The sequence below is a fragment of the Lucilia sericata genome, unplaced genomic scaffold (assembly GCF_015586225.1).
Source record: "Lucilia sericata isolate MDLA Ls3-8-SP2 unplaced genomic scaffold, ASM1558622v1 Contig000064F_arrow, whole genome shotgun sequence".
Lineage (NCBI taxonomy): Eukaryota > Metazoa > Arthropoda > Insecta > Diptera > Calliphoridae > Lucilia > Lucilia sericata.
Window position 1 is genome coordinate 571627 of NW_023994099.1, and position 16347 is coordinate 587973.

Consider the following 16347-nt stretch of genomic DNA (forward strand, 5'->3'; position numbering starts at 1 on the left):
TAATAAAAACATATAAACATATATCAAGGCGAATTCAGATAAGGTGGTGTTATTCAATCAGCTGATAATTTTTTTCTTAATTCGACTGGTTTACGTAGCTGTCAAAGTTTGTTATTGTTTACATTTTTATATTTAAAAATGTCCGTTAAACGGAGAAAAATTTCGTTAATATTTTGAATTATTTATGTAAAAAATCTAAAAATACCAAGCATCTCGTAAACAAATATCATTTTATTCAAATAATGGCATAATTGGTATGTATACAAATATGTTATTTAGGAAAAATATTTTTTTCTATTAAATGTTAACATATTAAACAATATTGTTTTATATTTTATATTAACATTGTGTAGATAACGTGATTAACTAAAATAAAATCTCTTCCGGAACACTTTATATAAAGAAACACATATGAAGAATTTAGCCGAACAGCGGCAGCTTACTTTTAAATATATAAGTAATGGTGTTAATTAATTATTTATTTGTTTATAAAGAACGGAAGCTGATTGCCGTATTCAGGGGGTATCCTTGGGATACATACTTATTATTATACCATTGATCTCAGCAGAATCACTACCATACACCCATAATAGAGCGCGATGTCTGTCTGGTGTGCCTTTCAGTGAAGCTCTTGTTGTCTCCCAACACTACTGTGGCCGAATATTTACAAGAAACAATTGTTAAGCCGCCTTTTATACAAATTTATAGCTTTGTAGAGAATGTCTTCACTTAAAAATATTGGTACTAACCATTGTGGGCTTTATGTCGACTTTAGATCCCTTATAGTTGTCACACTATACCAAATAAGCATTCTTGCTGGAATTAAAGTTTAAAACAAGTTTAATTCCAGTCAAACATTCAAATTTTAAGTGTTGAAATACACTTTCATTACACTTTTATTCAATAGCATTCTCCAGTGAAAAGGAAACTTGAATTCAAGTCGAACATTACAATGTTTTTACAGTATAATTCAATGCACGAAATCTATATACATACGTATATACAATTCTAACGTTACTGACTGACTGACTGATTCATCATCGTACAGCCTAAGCGGTTGAAGCTAAAGAGCTGAGATTTGGGCAGGAGGTTGGTCTCCCAACAAATGTATCCAATAAACGGGATTTTTGGAAATTCGAATTTTTTGAGGGTTAAAAAAGGGTAACAACGTAAATTCAGTAACCTCAAATCTCCTAAACTAGAAACTTTACAAAAACAGTTAAAGCTTATCGTCGTTCATTTAAAAAAAGCGGACAGGTGTCCGGTAATTTTTTCAAATTCGGCCCCTATGGTGAATAAACGGGTAAAAACTTAATTTGGTACTTCTTTTGCACCCCATGTATCTTTTAAACCAGAGAACATTCAAAAAATATTTTTAAGTCCTTCATAACTTGACGAACAAATAAAAATATGAATTTAGTACTTTTTGGATATTTGGACGTTTAAGGGGTGAAAATTGTACATATTTTTGGTACTTTTTTATAAAACATTGTTTTTGGTTTATTAACTTATACATATGAATACATAATAACGGGCTCCCAATACGATGTTGCAACTTTTTGGAACAGAATTTTTATTTCGTTAATGGGGATTAAAAAAGTACCAAAAGGGGTAAAAACGGGAAATTTGATTTTATTCAAGAAACAAATATGGTAATGGGGTGTTATTTGGAACACCGGTCCCAATGCGCAATTTATGTTTAATTGTATAATCCTTTTTAATTACATGAGCATAATATCAACAGTACGAATGAGTTTAAAGAGGAATGTCAAAAACAATCATGAAAATGCCAAATCATGTTTGTTTTCTTACCCCCCATTCTTCTCTACCCCGCTCACCTCCAATCATCGACAAACATGAAAACAGACGTCTGGGCAAACATGAAAAAAAATCATCGTGTAAATTGGGTGTAAGTGATATTTTTTGGTACTTTTTATACCCTTCACCTTCGTGAGAAGGGTATATATAAGTTTGTCATTCCGTTTGTAATTTCTATAATATAATTTTCCGACCCTATAAAGTATATATATTCTGGATCCTTATAGATAGCGGAGTCGATTAAGCTATGTCTGTCTGTCTGTCTGTCTGTCTGTTGAAATCAGTTTTTAGAGGACCCCAGATATCGGCGAGATCCGAATCTTCAATAATTCTGTTAGACATGCTTTCGAGAAGATCGCTATTTAAAATCAGCAAAAATCCAAGACAACCTCTGAAAATTTCATTAAAAAAGACAATTTTTTCATGCTTTGATTAATAAGCAACAACAACAACACTGCTTATTCATTGAGTATTTCGTTTCACATGTTTGGATGGCTGTGTGTTTCATTGGCATGTGTATATTGTTTTTGTTTCTTGGTGTATTCAGTTTTGTATGTTTGGATGGCTGTGTGTTTCATTGCCTTGTGTATATTGTTTTTGTTTGTTGGTGTACAGTTTCGTTTGTTGGTTTTACTGCCTTCTATAATATTGAACCAATAGGCATGAAATTAAACCTGTAGGGCATGAAGTAAGTGAGAACATATAAAACGGGACTTTTTCGTTCTTCAACTGGTACTATTTGAATTTTCTATTATAATGAACCTAAAAACATAAAACTAAAGAATCAGGGACTTGAGTGAATGAAAATTTAAACTGGATTATTTCTGATAATTTTTCGTTCTTTAACTGGTACTTTTTGAATTTTCTAAAATATTGAATATATAAACATAAAATTAAACACGCAGTATCCTAATTGAACGAAAATTTATCTCGCTTATGTCCATTTTGCCATAATTGACCCTACCCCCTTCAATAATTGATTTTAACGTTTTCTACGTACTTAATAATACCATAATAAAACAATTTTTGTTGAAACGAAAATATGTAATGTAAATATGTATATGAAATCTTCTTCAGAAAATGACTTAAACGCACATAAATGGCTTTGTCGATGTCGACGAAAAAAACATTTTTAGGAACTGAAACCTACATTTATGAAAAATAAAATTATGAGGATCGGTCCGCCAATATAACCCTCTTACAGAAAATCAGTTTATAGCTAATACATCATTCCAAAAGTTATCGTCATGATAGAATTATGGTAGAATTAAAAAAAAAAAAATACTTTAAATTATAGAGACCTTTGTCCATAATTGATCCAATTCCACATTTATGTCCCTAATCCGAAAATCACGGTGACGTTCTTATTGTATATGACCACTTCCGAAATTTGCTTTTTTACGACATATGATTTGCCGAATATAACTCTTACTTCTTACTTATTTTAATCATAAATAAATTACCGCTAAAATAGGAATAGTCTGCCTTTAGGGTTGCGAGTTTTCATACACTCTAATAATGTTTTCAAAGTGAAACTTTTGGAATATTTTTCAATCTCTTTGTGATCCCTTTAAATGATGTTGTTCTGGAAGAACTTTAACATCCATGTAAACATTTTGGGTAATAAATTGGGGGACTACCAAAGAGGGGAGCGGAACCTCCCATATGAATTAAATAAAAAAATTCGTTTATCTGGGAAACTAATAGAACTAAATTCTTCAAATTTTGCACGAAGAACTTTAATATTCATCTGAACATTTTGGAGAAAATGGGCGGACTTTCATCTGGGGGGTTTGGAGCTCCCATATGAATTAAATAGAAAAAATCGTATATCTGAGAAACTATTAGAGCTAGAATCTTCAAATTTTACTGAAGAACATTTAGAGAATAACGGGCGGACCAAAGAATAAACAAGAAGTGAAACGCTGTCATTTTTTTACAACAATAACATTACACTCTTCTCACAGACGAGTGCTGTGTAAATCCAACACATATGTAAAAATTTTATTCTCTCTCCAAACTTCAAAACTTTTTCGCGAAAATTTGAGGATAATAGCACTTTGAAATATTTTTTATCACTTAACATTATATTTTATAATTTTTTTGCACAATTTAAACACATTTAATAGCCCGAAAATAATATATTTTTTACAAACGAAAAAAAAATATTTTTTGTTTTTTGACATTGATTTTTTGTTGTTTGAAATTAAAACTAAAAAAAACAATGTTGTAAATTTTCGTATCGTAAACGAAAAAGATATTTCAAATAAATAATTTATTTTTTCAATATTATAGATTAAAAAACAAATAGACGTGTTTATAAAATGTTTATAGATAAAATATGTGCAAAATATCTTAAGAAACCTTTCAAAGTATAAATTGAAATGTAATAATTTTTTTTCAATATTTTTCAATACTATTTTTTGCAACTATGTTGACTTGAGAATTCTACTAATACATTCTTAGAGTTAGGTACCGGATGACAGTAGACTTAGGTACTTTTGACAACAGTTTCATTTCTTATTTATTCTTTGGGGCGGACATTCAATGGGGGGCTTGGCACTTCCCATACACTGAAAAAAATTAATGCCTAATATATACGAAAAATGTCGTACATTGTACGAATCTTTCGTTGTTTCGCACCAAGAAATTCTTTCTTAATATATACGAAATTGTACGAAATATTTTAGTATAATGCAAAATAATCTTGGAAAAATTAATTTACATAAATTGAAAAAAGTGAATTTTGAATAAATATGGTCAAATTTACGAAATATTAATTTATGCAAACATTTTTGTTCATTTTAAAAAATTTTTTCTAATTTTAGTTCAAAATTATTCTCCACACGAATTTTTATTTTTTTTATGAAAATAGTTCGTCAATTATATTATACTTTTTCTTAAATTTTATAAAAATGTTGTAGATTTATTTAATGATAATATTCTTATTATCATTGTTTAATTTCGCTAAAATTTAAGATCTGGAAAACCATTGTAGTTAGAATCATCAAAATCGTTAAGTGGGTTTCTTATTTATATTGCTTTTAGGGTAGCACAGCACACTGGGTATTGCTAGTAAATAAACAAATAAAATATCTTTGTTTTTACGTTATTGATCATTTTCTTAATGCAAAATTTTTTAGAAACTGATTTTCTGCAAGATGTTTTATATGGAGTATAGGGTTAAATATCGGCAGATCCTCGTAAAACTTGGAGAAAGGATTTGTTTTTAATTTTTAAGAATTTTTTTTCATCCCTGCATAATTTCTAACACAACTTTTGAGCATGCTCTGTTTTGTTATAAACAATATATTTGTTGGCGCAGTATAATAAACTTATTCCTTTTTGATTAAAATAAAAACTTCTTTATTGAACAAATTATTATTGGGAAGTAAAATAAAAATTAAGTTTTATAAAAACTACATTTTCTAAGAACATTTGATTAAAATTATAAACGTATAAACAAGTAAGAATTTAGTTAAAGTAAAATCGGTTCTTCAACACCCCTTCTCGATTTAACTTTAAAACAATCCAATTAATTCTCGAAAATATTTCATTTTTGTAGCTTGTAAAGGTTTTGTTAATATATCGGCTTCCATTTATTCTGTGGGACAGTATACAAATTTGAGAATATTCCTCTCCATTAAATCGCGAATAAAATTGTACTTTGTTTCAATATTTTTCGTTTTGCGTTAATTTTAAACAACTTTGATTGTCTTCGTAGATTGTTGTTGCATTATTAATTTTAATTTCAAAATCGTTCATCAATCTTCGTAGCCAAATTGCTTCTTGTGATGCTTCTGTTAGAGATATATACTCTGCTTCTGTTGAAGATAAAGACACACATTCTTGCTTTCTACAGCACCATGAAATACAAGATCCATTATATTTAAATAAGAAACCACTATTAGATTTGCGATCAATTTGACTTTGAGCCCAATCAGCGTCAGCGAAGCCATATAATTTTTTACTATCATTGCACCTTAGGTTTAATTTCAACTCTTTCGTTCCATTTAAATATTTAATTAAACGTTTTAGCTCTGACCTGATTTGATATATCAGGACGTGTATTTATGCTTACATACAATAAGCTACCAATTAAGTGATGATATTTTTCATTGGATGGCATTAAATCACTTTCTGCAACATCATTTTTGAATGTTTTCCATTTTCAACTCCAGCATCTGCAATGATTCTATTAATATAATTTTCTTGACTAATTGAATAATAATTATCAATCCCCTTCTCAATTTTGATACCCAAATAAAAATTGATATCACCCAAATCGGATATTTCAAAATAAGATTTTAAAATTGTTTTGACAAATTCTTGATGTTCTTCAGATTTAGTTGCCACAAGTATATCATCAACATAAATTAAAACGAACAACCACTCACCATCCTTGAAACATTTAAGAATACAAGAATCGGCCAGTCCTCTTTGAAAACCAATACTTAGGAATACATTTACAAGTTTTTCGTTCCAACATTTTGCAGAACCATATATACTTTTCTTTAGCTTACAGACTTTATCATTTTTTAACTCAAATCCGACTTGCTGCTTCATATATATTTCTTCGCTGATTTCTCCATAAAGGAACGCGGTCTTTACATCAAGTTGTTTAACAATCATTTGTTTTTCACCAGCTAATGTCAAAAACATTCTGAAGGAAGTTTGTCTTACTACCGGCGCGAAAACTTCATTGTAATCTACTCCAAATTTTTGGCTGAATCCTTGGGCTACAAGTCTTGCTTTATATTTTCTTATATTTCCACTTGCATCAGTTTTTATCTTGAAAACCCATTTACATCTTATTGGTTTGCGACCTTCAGGCATATTTGTCAATACCCATCCATAGATCTTTATCCTTCTTCTTATCCTTCTTCAAATGATTTAGGTTCACTTAGATCTTTGGTGACAATTATTTGAAATCTTTCTGGTGCTTTACCCTTGGTTGACCTAGTTGATCTTCTCAAACTTTGCGTTTGTTGATTTATCGTTTCCGGTTCTATAATTACAACATCTGATATCACGTCTACTTCAGAAGAATTTGAAATTACGTTTGTTTCAGTATCAAAAAATTCATCTTCATCATTTGTAGCGGCATTATTTTCATTATTTTGCTGTACACCAGATTCACTTTGTATTTCATCTTCGAATTGTGTTTCGTTATTCGAATTTTGTTTATCCTCAAACGAAAATAATCAATATGAATATTATTTGTAAGTAATTTAGAATCATTATTTTGAACTTTTTCTGATAGAATTTTGTAATCGCGACTTATAGTAATTTTATTTGTATTTTTATCTAAAAATCGCAAGCCTTTTGACTCATCAGAATAACCAACAAAAATTAAATATTTTGCCTTTTGATCTAATTTCTTTCTTTTCTCTTTTGGGATGTGAACTAATGATAATGATCCAAATATTTCGAAGTTGTACGAATCCATGCGCTTACCTTCCCAAACTTCTAATGGTATTTTATTTGTTGATCTTGTTGTCAAATTATTTTGAATAAAAGCTGCAGTTATAATTGCCTCACCCCAATAGCATTTTCCAAGGTTAGCATCCAATAGCATACATCGCACCATTTCAACAAGGTACCTGTTCCGGCGTTCGGCTACCCCATTTTGCTGAGGTGTAGATGGGATAGTAAACTCTTGCTTTATTCCTCTATCTTTACAAAAACTTGAAACCATTGAACCTACATATTCACCTCCACGATCGGATCTTATGACTTTTGGATATCTTCCAAATTTATTATAAACCTCTCACAAAATTCTTTCATTTTATTAAAGACTTCAGATTTATAAGTAAGCAAATATACTTTAATATACTTACTAAAATCATCGATAAATGTAACAAAAAATAGTTTTCCACTTGGCGTTTGAGTGTCCATAGGCCCACATACATCACTATGAATAAGATCTAAAATATTATTGGATTGCCGTTTAGAACATTTAGGAAAAACCTTTTTAGATAATTTTCCTTGTATGCAGACTTCACACACATCATCGCAATTGCATTTCTCTACAAGTTTTTCATTTTTATATAGAATCTTTCTAACAACATCAATGGGATATTGACAAAACACTCGGTGCCAGTAATGAGCACACCTTTTAATAATCATAGCTTGTTGTTTTGGTTTATTATTATTACTAACTTCCGTTTTTATTTTATATAAATCTTTCTTCATCACTGCAGTAGCCAATATTTCGTTTTTGTTCCAAATCTCACAGACGTTATCGTAAAATATCACTTTTAAACCACGTTCCGTTAACTTTTTAACGGATAACAGATTACTTTCAATGCTTGGGACATAGAGGACATCTTTTACTATTATCTTTTGAATAACACCCTTACCATTCATTACATTCATTTCACAAGAACATTTTCCGCAAGCTTTTAATTCATAACCATTCGCAACAGTTATAAACGTTACAACATTTTCATCAAAATCTTTGAAATGTTCCCTCTTGTTGCAAATATGACTCGTAGCTCCTGAATCTACGTACCAATCATTTTCTTCATTTTCAGAAGTAACACAGAAACATACTTCACCCTCATCTTTGCAATTATTTTCAGCAACAACGTTTGTTTTATTTTTCTTTTTTAAATAATTTTGATAATATTGGCAGTTTCTACGTACATGTCCGGGTTTTTGACAAAAATAGCATACTATATTATTAATAACATTAGCTTTCTTTTCCGGATATACTTTTACTTTAAGAGCTGAATCTTCCAAACATTTCTTTTGGTTTCTTCTTTTTGATTACTTTTATTTTTAATTTTATTTATTTAATTCAAGTATTAATTTTTTTATACAGCTGAGCACAAAACAATTATAATATAAATATAAAATGCAATATATAATATAACATAAGAAATTATTATTGGAAACAGTTATAAACATATACATTTGAGTTAAGATAATAAATCAGTTTGGCTTTTATTTCATTCGTGGGCGTATAAAAATCAATGAGATCGTATAGGCGGTTGACTTCTAAGCATACTCTTCGGAGAGGATCAAAATTTATAAAATTTTACCTATTGAATTCTATATATAATGGAAGACCTAAGTGGTCTATTTGGAACATTAATTCGGATATTCGATAGAAGGAATTGGGAGTTAATTTTTCCATGTAATAAGTTTAATAAAAATGTGACATTGGAAACCATTCTTCTACTTTTTAATGTTGGAAGCTTAATAAGCGCAAGCCGATTACGATATGGAGGTAGATTTGTGTCAAGATTCCACCTGAGATTTCGGAGGCAAAAAATGAGAAATTGTTTTGCACGGATTCAAGTTTTCTAATGTATACGTTGTACTGAGGAACCCAGATTTCAGATGCGTATTCAAGAATAGGTCTAACTAATGTTGTAAATAGACGTTTTGTCACATAAGGATCATTAAATTCCTTTGCCCAACATTTTATGAAACTTAGGACACCAGTTGCCTTGTTGACAGTCATAATAATATGAGAATTAAAATTGATTCTTCGATCAAAATTAACGCCTAAATCTATGACTGATTCAGATTTTAATTTGACGCCGCCAATGTAGTAGTCAGTTATGGACGGAGAATACCTTGCGAAGGACATGTGATGACATTTTCTCAAATTTAATTCCATTAAATTGACTAAGCACCAATTATGAAATTTGATCAGGTCGGATTGGAGATGTGTAGATTTGATTTTGTCGTTTAATGAGCAAAAAATTTTCACATCATCTGCATACATAAGGATTTTACTATGTTCTATGGAATTAGGAAGATCGTTGATAAATAGCAGGAATAGAGGAGGACCAAGGTGACTGCCTTGTGGGACTCCGGAAATAACATTAATGTTCTTAGATTTTTAGAAGGTAGGAGCGAATCCAATTTAGGAAGTTCATTGAAAATCCAATTTTATCAAGTTTCATTATTAACAATTCGTGATTAACCTTATCGAAGGCTTTGCTAAAATCCGTATATATTACATTGGTTTGATGACATTTAACAAATCCATAATTTATGTGGGATGTTAATTCCATAAGATTTGTTGATGTTGAGCGACCACTATAAAAACCGTGTTGTAAAGGAGATATTATTGTTGAGATTTGTTGGAATAATAACTCAGTTATGATTTTCTCAAATAATTTAGGAATAGCACTAAGTTTCGCTATAGCTCTATAATTGGATACATCATTTCGGTTTCCAGATTTATGTAGAGGTATTATAAAGGAATCTTTCCAAATCATTGGAAAATTATTGAATTTAAGCGAGTTATTAAATAGGATGGTAAGCGGTGTTACTAGAACTTCTGCACAATTCTTTAAGATACAGCTGGGAATACCATCAGGACCTGGGCTGAATGAACACTTTATATTCTTCAGACTTTTTAAGACACTAGAGTAGTCAATAGAGGATATATTTAGCAGAGATTGTTGTGGAATCACGTACGGATATTGCGTACTGTTAAACGTTTTGGATGAAAACGTTGAAAAAATCAGAGAAACAGTTAGCTATTTCAACATCATCCGAAAAAACTATTTACTTTCATAGCAGTCGGATATGAGGATATTTTTCGTTTGGAATTAATAAAATTATAGAATGACTTCGGATTGATCTTAATGTTTAACTTCATTTTGTTGATGTAGTTATTATAGCATCTTTTGTTTTCGAGGCAAAAACAACTTCTGGCAACATAATAATTACATTGATCAATTAGGTTATTGGTTCTTTTAAATTTTTTATAATATCTGTTTTTACAATTTTTCAACCAGGCCAGTGTTCTAGTATTCCATGGAGGGCCATTAATTTTTGTCTGTTTAATTAGAGGAGTAAAATTTTTGGATTATTTGATCAAAGTTTCTTCCATCATTGCTAACTGATAAAACTTCAGACCAATTAATATTTGATAATACTTGATTCAACATTTGGTAATTTGTACGTTTAAAACATAGTGTATGGACAACACTAAACGATTTACGGGATAATGGAATTGGTGTGGATAATTGGATTGTCGGATGATGACGATCTTCAGGTAAACATAATGGATTTATCCGTGCTAAATCAAATTGAGCAGGGTTATTTACGAATACCAAATCAAGCAGTCTATTATTCTGATTCAGAATATTATTTATTTGAAATACATTAACATCAAGAATTGACTTCAGGAAATCATCTGTCCAATCAATTGGGGTAATTAGGACTAAGAAGTCTGTATCATCTAAGGATAGCCAGGATGCTGTTGGAAGATTAAAGTCACCTAGTATGACTAATTTGTCCATATGTCGGATACTATTTCCGATGGATTTAATTACTGATGCATGTTTATCATAAAGTTGAAAATCGGAATTGGGTGGTATGTATAAGCATGTGGCATATATGGAATATTTATCAATTTTTATAGCAACAGCTATAAATTCGATATTGAATGTATTCTGAAATAAAATTTCATCAGCAGGATATTTACTTGAAACAGCAATTAGGACACCACCTCCTAATTTACCACATCTGTTTCGACGGAAAATTTGAAACTTATCGCATAATATTTCGGAGTTATGTGTATTATTATTTAGCCAAGTCTCAGTTAACACCAATACCTGGAAAAAAGTCTTGGAGTTTTGTATTAATACCATTAACATTCTGATAAACGATATTAAGATCATGATTTAGATTTAGTTTTTTGGAATTTGTCTTGTAGCAGAAGGAAGTCGTGCAACGTTTTCACGAACCACTGCGTTTTTGGGCCAAAATTTCGGATTAACAATTTGATCGAATAATTCAGCTTCAATTAGTTTTTCTTTTACCACATTTAATGATGGAACGCCCTTACTGTTTGCTTCTAATGTTGTTACTAAAACGTCATAAGATTCTGGTAAACTTCTTAATATAATTGCGACTTCCCACTTTTCACTTAATGGTTCACCCATAATTGAAAGTTTCTTTAAATCAATTTGAATATCATTTAAATGACGCTCCATGTCACCGTACTCTTCTAATTGTTTTTTGCATAAATTTTTCATAATAAAAACACATTCGCTAAATGAAAAGGTTTCAAATTGATTTTTCAATAACATCCAAGCTTCTTTTGCATTAGCAGCTTCATCAATTAGGTGAAAAAGATCGTCATCTATCATTAGGAATATTGAGGCTCTTGCTGACTCATCCTTAAGAAGCCATGGAGCACTTGGTTGTATTGTAAGCAGAGTTTTTTATTGAAGTAAAAAATATTTGTTCACAAAAATACAATATTACTTGATACATATAAGTTAAGTTTAAACAAGTACAATTATTAAAAACATAACTTCAACACTTCCCCTTGTTTTAAATAACTACTTAATGTTTAAACGATCACATAAGAGTTTCAAACGAATTTTTGGTAACGGCTTAGTCAACATATCGGCTGCTTGATCTACAGTTGAAACTTGTTGCACCGACAAATAGCCATCAGTAACCATCTCGCGAATGAAAAAATGTTTAATTGCGATGTGTTTTGTTCTCTTGTGAAATTCAGGATTTTGAGCCAAACGAATTGCTGCTGTATTATCTATTTGAATACATGGTGTTTGATTGAAGTTAATTATGTCTTTAAAAAGTTTTGACAACCAAACTACTTCCTTTGCAGCTTCGTTAGCAGCAACAATTTCAGCTTCGGTAGTAGATGTTGATACCATTGCTTGCCTCTGACTTAACCATGATATGGCACCACCAGCATAAGTCACCACTACACCTGAAGTTGATCGACCAGTATGAATGCATCCGCCAAAATCAGCATCACTAAAGCATTCTAGTTTCTTAGGACCTTCTTTATTATAGATAATTCCAACATCTAAAGTTCCAGCTATATATCTAAATACTCTTTTTAGACGTTGTACATCTTCTTTTGTTGGCTTCTCTAAAGATCTTGACAAATAACCGACACTGTATGCTAGGTCTGGTCTTGTTCCCAGCATTAAGTACATCAAAGCACCAACTGCTTGTCTGTAAGGAAATTCAACTTCTTCTTCGTCTTTTTCTTTGTCATTTGTAATTTTCTCCATTGGTGTAGCAACTGGACGGCATTCAGAAAAGTTAAATTTACTTAATATTTTCTTGGCATATGCTTTTTGGTGAATCTTTATATATTCCTCCTTCTTCACTATCTCCAAACCAAGAAAATATGATGCATCTTTATGGACAATTTTAAATTCCTTTTTCATTTCTTTAATAAAATCATTTAATTCATTTATGTTAGTAGCTGCTATTAAGCCATCGTCCACATATAAAGCAAGTATAAGTTTATTTCCATTCTTCTCCCTCACGTACAAACAAGTGTCAGCTGAACTATTTTTAAAACCAAGTTGTTTTATATAATTTCCTATTCTTTTATTCCAGCACCGTGGAGCTTGTTTAAGACCATATAAACTTCGTTTTAAATGACATACTCGATTCGTTCCGTCATCAAAACCTTCCGGTTGCTTCATATAGATATTTTCTTCTAACTCACCATACAAAAATGCTGTAGACACGTCAAATTGGGCCAAGTGTAAACCTTCAGTTGCGGCAATACTTAAAATTGAGCGAATAGTCGACATCTTTGCCACTGGACTAAATGTTTGATCGTAGTCGACACCCTTCATTTGTTTAAAACCTTTTATTACCAATCTAGCTTTGTACTTATCTATTGTACCATCTGCATTTGTTTTAATTTTATATACCCACTTTGCAGGAAGAGCTTTGTGACCATTTGGTAATTTTGAAAGTTCCCAAGTCTGGTTTTCCTTAAGCGAGTTCATTTCTGCATTCATAGCTTGTTTCCAATTTTCCTTTTCATCACTTCCAACAGCTTCTTTGTAGGTATTTGGGGTTTGGATTTTGTTTACATATTCCATAGACGTAAGTACAATATCATTTATATTATCAATGATAACTGTACGATTTCTTAAGCGTTTTGTATTTGGTTCATCGTTGTCGGTATCTTCTCGTAGCCTTTTACTGCCACGCGGTTCGGCATCTTGCACCGCATAATCGGAACTGCTATCCATGCTTAATGTTTCGTCTTCTGTTTGTTCACTTTGCGCTTCGGCATCTTGCTGCTCATCCTCAAAGCCTTCGAAATCTTCACAATCGCTTTCACTGTCGTAAAACTCATCTTCATTGTCTTCTTTTATTTTTATATTTATAAACTTTTTATTACTATTATTGTTTGTTTCGGTTATATTTTCACTATTATCCTCATATTTGCTGCAATTAGTAACTGTTTCTAAAAATTTGACATCTCTCGATAATTCAACACTGTTTTTATCTTTAATGAACACACGGTATCTCTCATCTCCATCATAACCAACTAGATATCCTTTAATAGCTTTCTTATCTAGTTTCTTTCGCTTTTGACTCGGTATATGAATGAAACATGATGATCCGATAATTCTCAGATGACTTATTCGAGGTTTCTTTCCGTGCCAAAGTTCAAATGGACTAACATCTTTGACAGAACTCTTTCCTGTACGATTTAGAATGTAAATTGCTGACTTGACAAATTCAGCCCATAAAGCATCAGGAAACTTAACTTCTTTGTTTGAATATTTAAATGTTCGCGCCATCTCTACTATAGTTCTATTTTCTCTCTCGGCTTTACCATTCTGTTGAGGAGTATATGGAGCAGTTATTTTATGATTAATACCATTAGCTTTGAATATTTTCTTTACATCATTACTAATAAACTCTCCACCATTATCACTTAGAACAGTTTTAATAGTGTGTCCTTGACTTTTTGCATTGGCTAGCATTTCTAATAGGGTATCCTTCACATCTGACTTATTTCTTATAATATATCCATACCTGTATTTTGTATAGTCGTCTTTATATACAACTAAATATTTAAATCCTTTAAATGAAGGCGGGAAAGGACCACACACATCGGTAGATATAAGTTCACCAGGACTTGTTGCTGTCTCACGTCTTCCAAATGGTAACCGGCACGATTTCCCATATACACATGATTCACATACTGTTTTATCTGTTTTAACTTTAAGACCAAACTCTTTTTGTAGTTTATTCATCACATGTTGTTTATTTTGATGTCCCCATCTTTCATGGTATATTTGTAAGAGCGATCGTTTATCAACAGCTATGTTCACTTTATTTGTTGTTATTGGAAGAATACTTGTTTTGTACAGCGATCCGCCTACTTCACGTTTTCCAGTTAAAACTATTTCATCGTTCACTTTGAAGTAACATTTTTGCGGAAATGATTTAAATTCACTTGTAGAAATTTTATCATGTGCTGCCAAAACTGAAAACAGATTCCTTGTAATTCCCGGAACATACCAAACATCTTCCAATTTAATAGTAATTTCTTTATTTAATTTTAATACAAATTAATTAATTTTTGATACAAATTCTATTGTGCCTTTTCCTACAGCCTGAAGAGTTTCTTTACCAGCAGCTTGAATGGAATGTGGTTCTTTAAAGGTTTCATATTCTATGAAAAATTCTGATGAATGTGTTACATGTTTTGTAGCACCATTATCTACCCACCAATCCATTTTTGAAATTACAACATTTGCTTCTGCTGTCAGTGACTGAAGTGCAACGTTAGAATGTTCAACCTTTTCCTTCTGAAGCTTGTTTGGTTTTCCGTCTGATATCCATTTGCGGCATTCTTTTAACCAGTGTCCTTTCTTTTTACAATAATGACAAGTATCTTCTTTCTTGTTGTTTGATTTGAAATTCTTTTTACGATGAAATTCTTTTCGTTGGTTTACCATCAATGCTTCTTCATTATCAATTTCACCTTTATTTAAATTTCTTTCAAATAAACATAATTGCATAATCAATTCATCAACTGTTTTATCCTCGTCTCGGGTAAGCATCATCCAACTTGATTTGAACATCTCAAACGAACTTGGTAAAACATATAGAATTTTACATACCAATAACAGATCCGGCAATGTATGTTCATTTATCAACCTTAAACCATTATTTATTTCATTAAATAAATTCTTTAATTTTGAAATATGTGTTGAAACGTCTTCTTTATTGTTCCATTGAAAAGAAAAAAGTTCCGTACACATCTTAAAGAGTTGATCTTTGGAAGTTGCTTCGTATTGCTGTTTTAAAGCTTCCCACATTTCAAAAGCAGAATCCTTGTCCATTATTTTCTGATATATTTCATCACTAATTGTACTCGTGATGATGCTTTTTGCATAGCAATTGGCTTTTCTAAATAGTTCACATTGCTTTTTGTGTTCTCTTTGTTGTGATTCGGTCGCCAGGTTTTCAAGAGGCTGCGGCTTGACTAGCTTATGCTCAACTACATCCAGCGCACCTTCATAAAATTCGAAAAGGTCTCTAACCTTCCTTTTCCATATAGGCCAGTCGGACTCACCAGATAATTGTTTTATATTTTTGCAGAATTCCATTTCATGAATCTTGAGTTATCTCGTATCTTGAGTTGTCTTGATTCTTGAATAATCTTGAGTCTTGAATAATCTTGAGTCTTGAATAATCTTGGGTCTTGAATAATCTTGCTAATTATTCACACACAAATTATTTTTCAAAAAA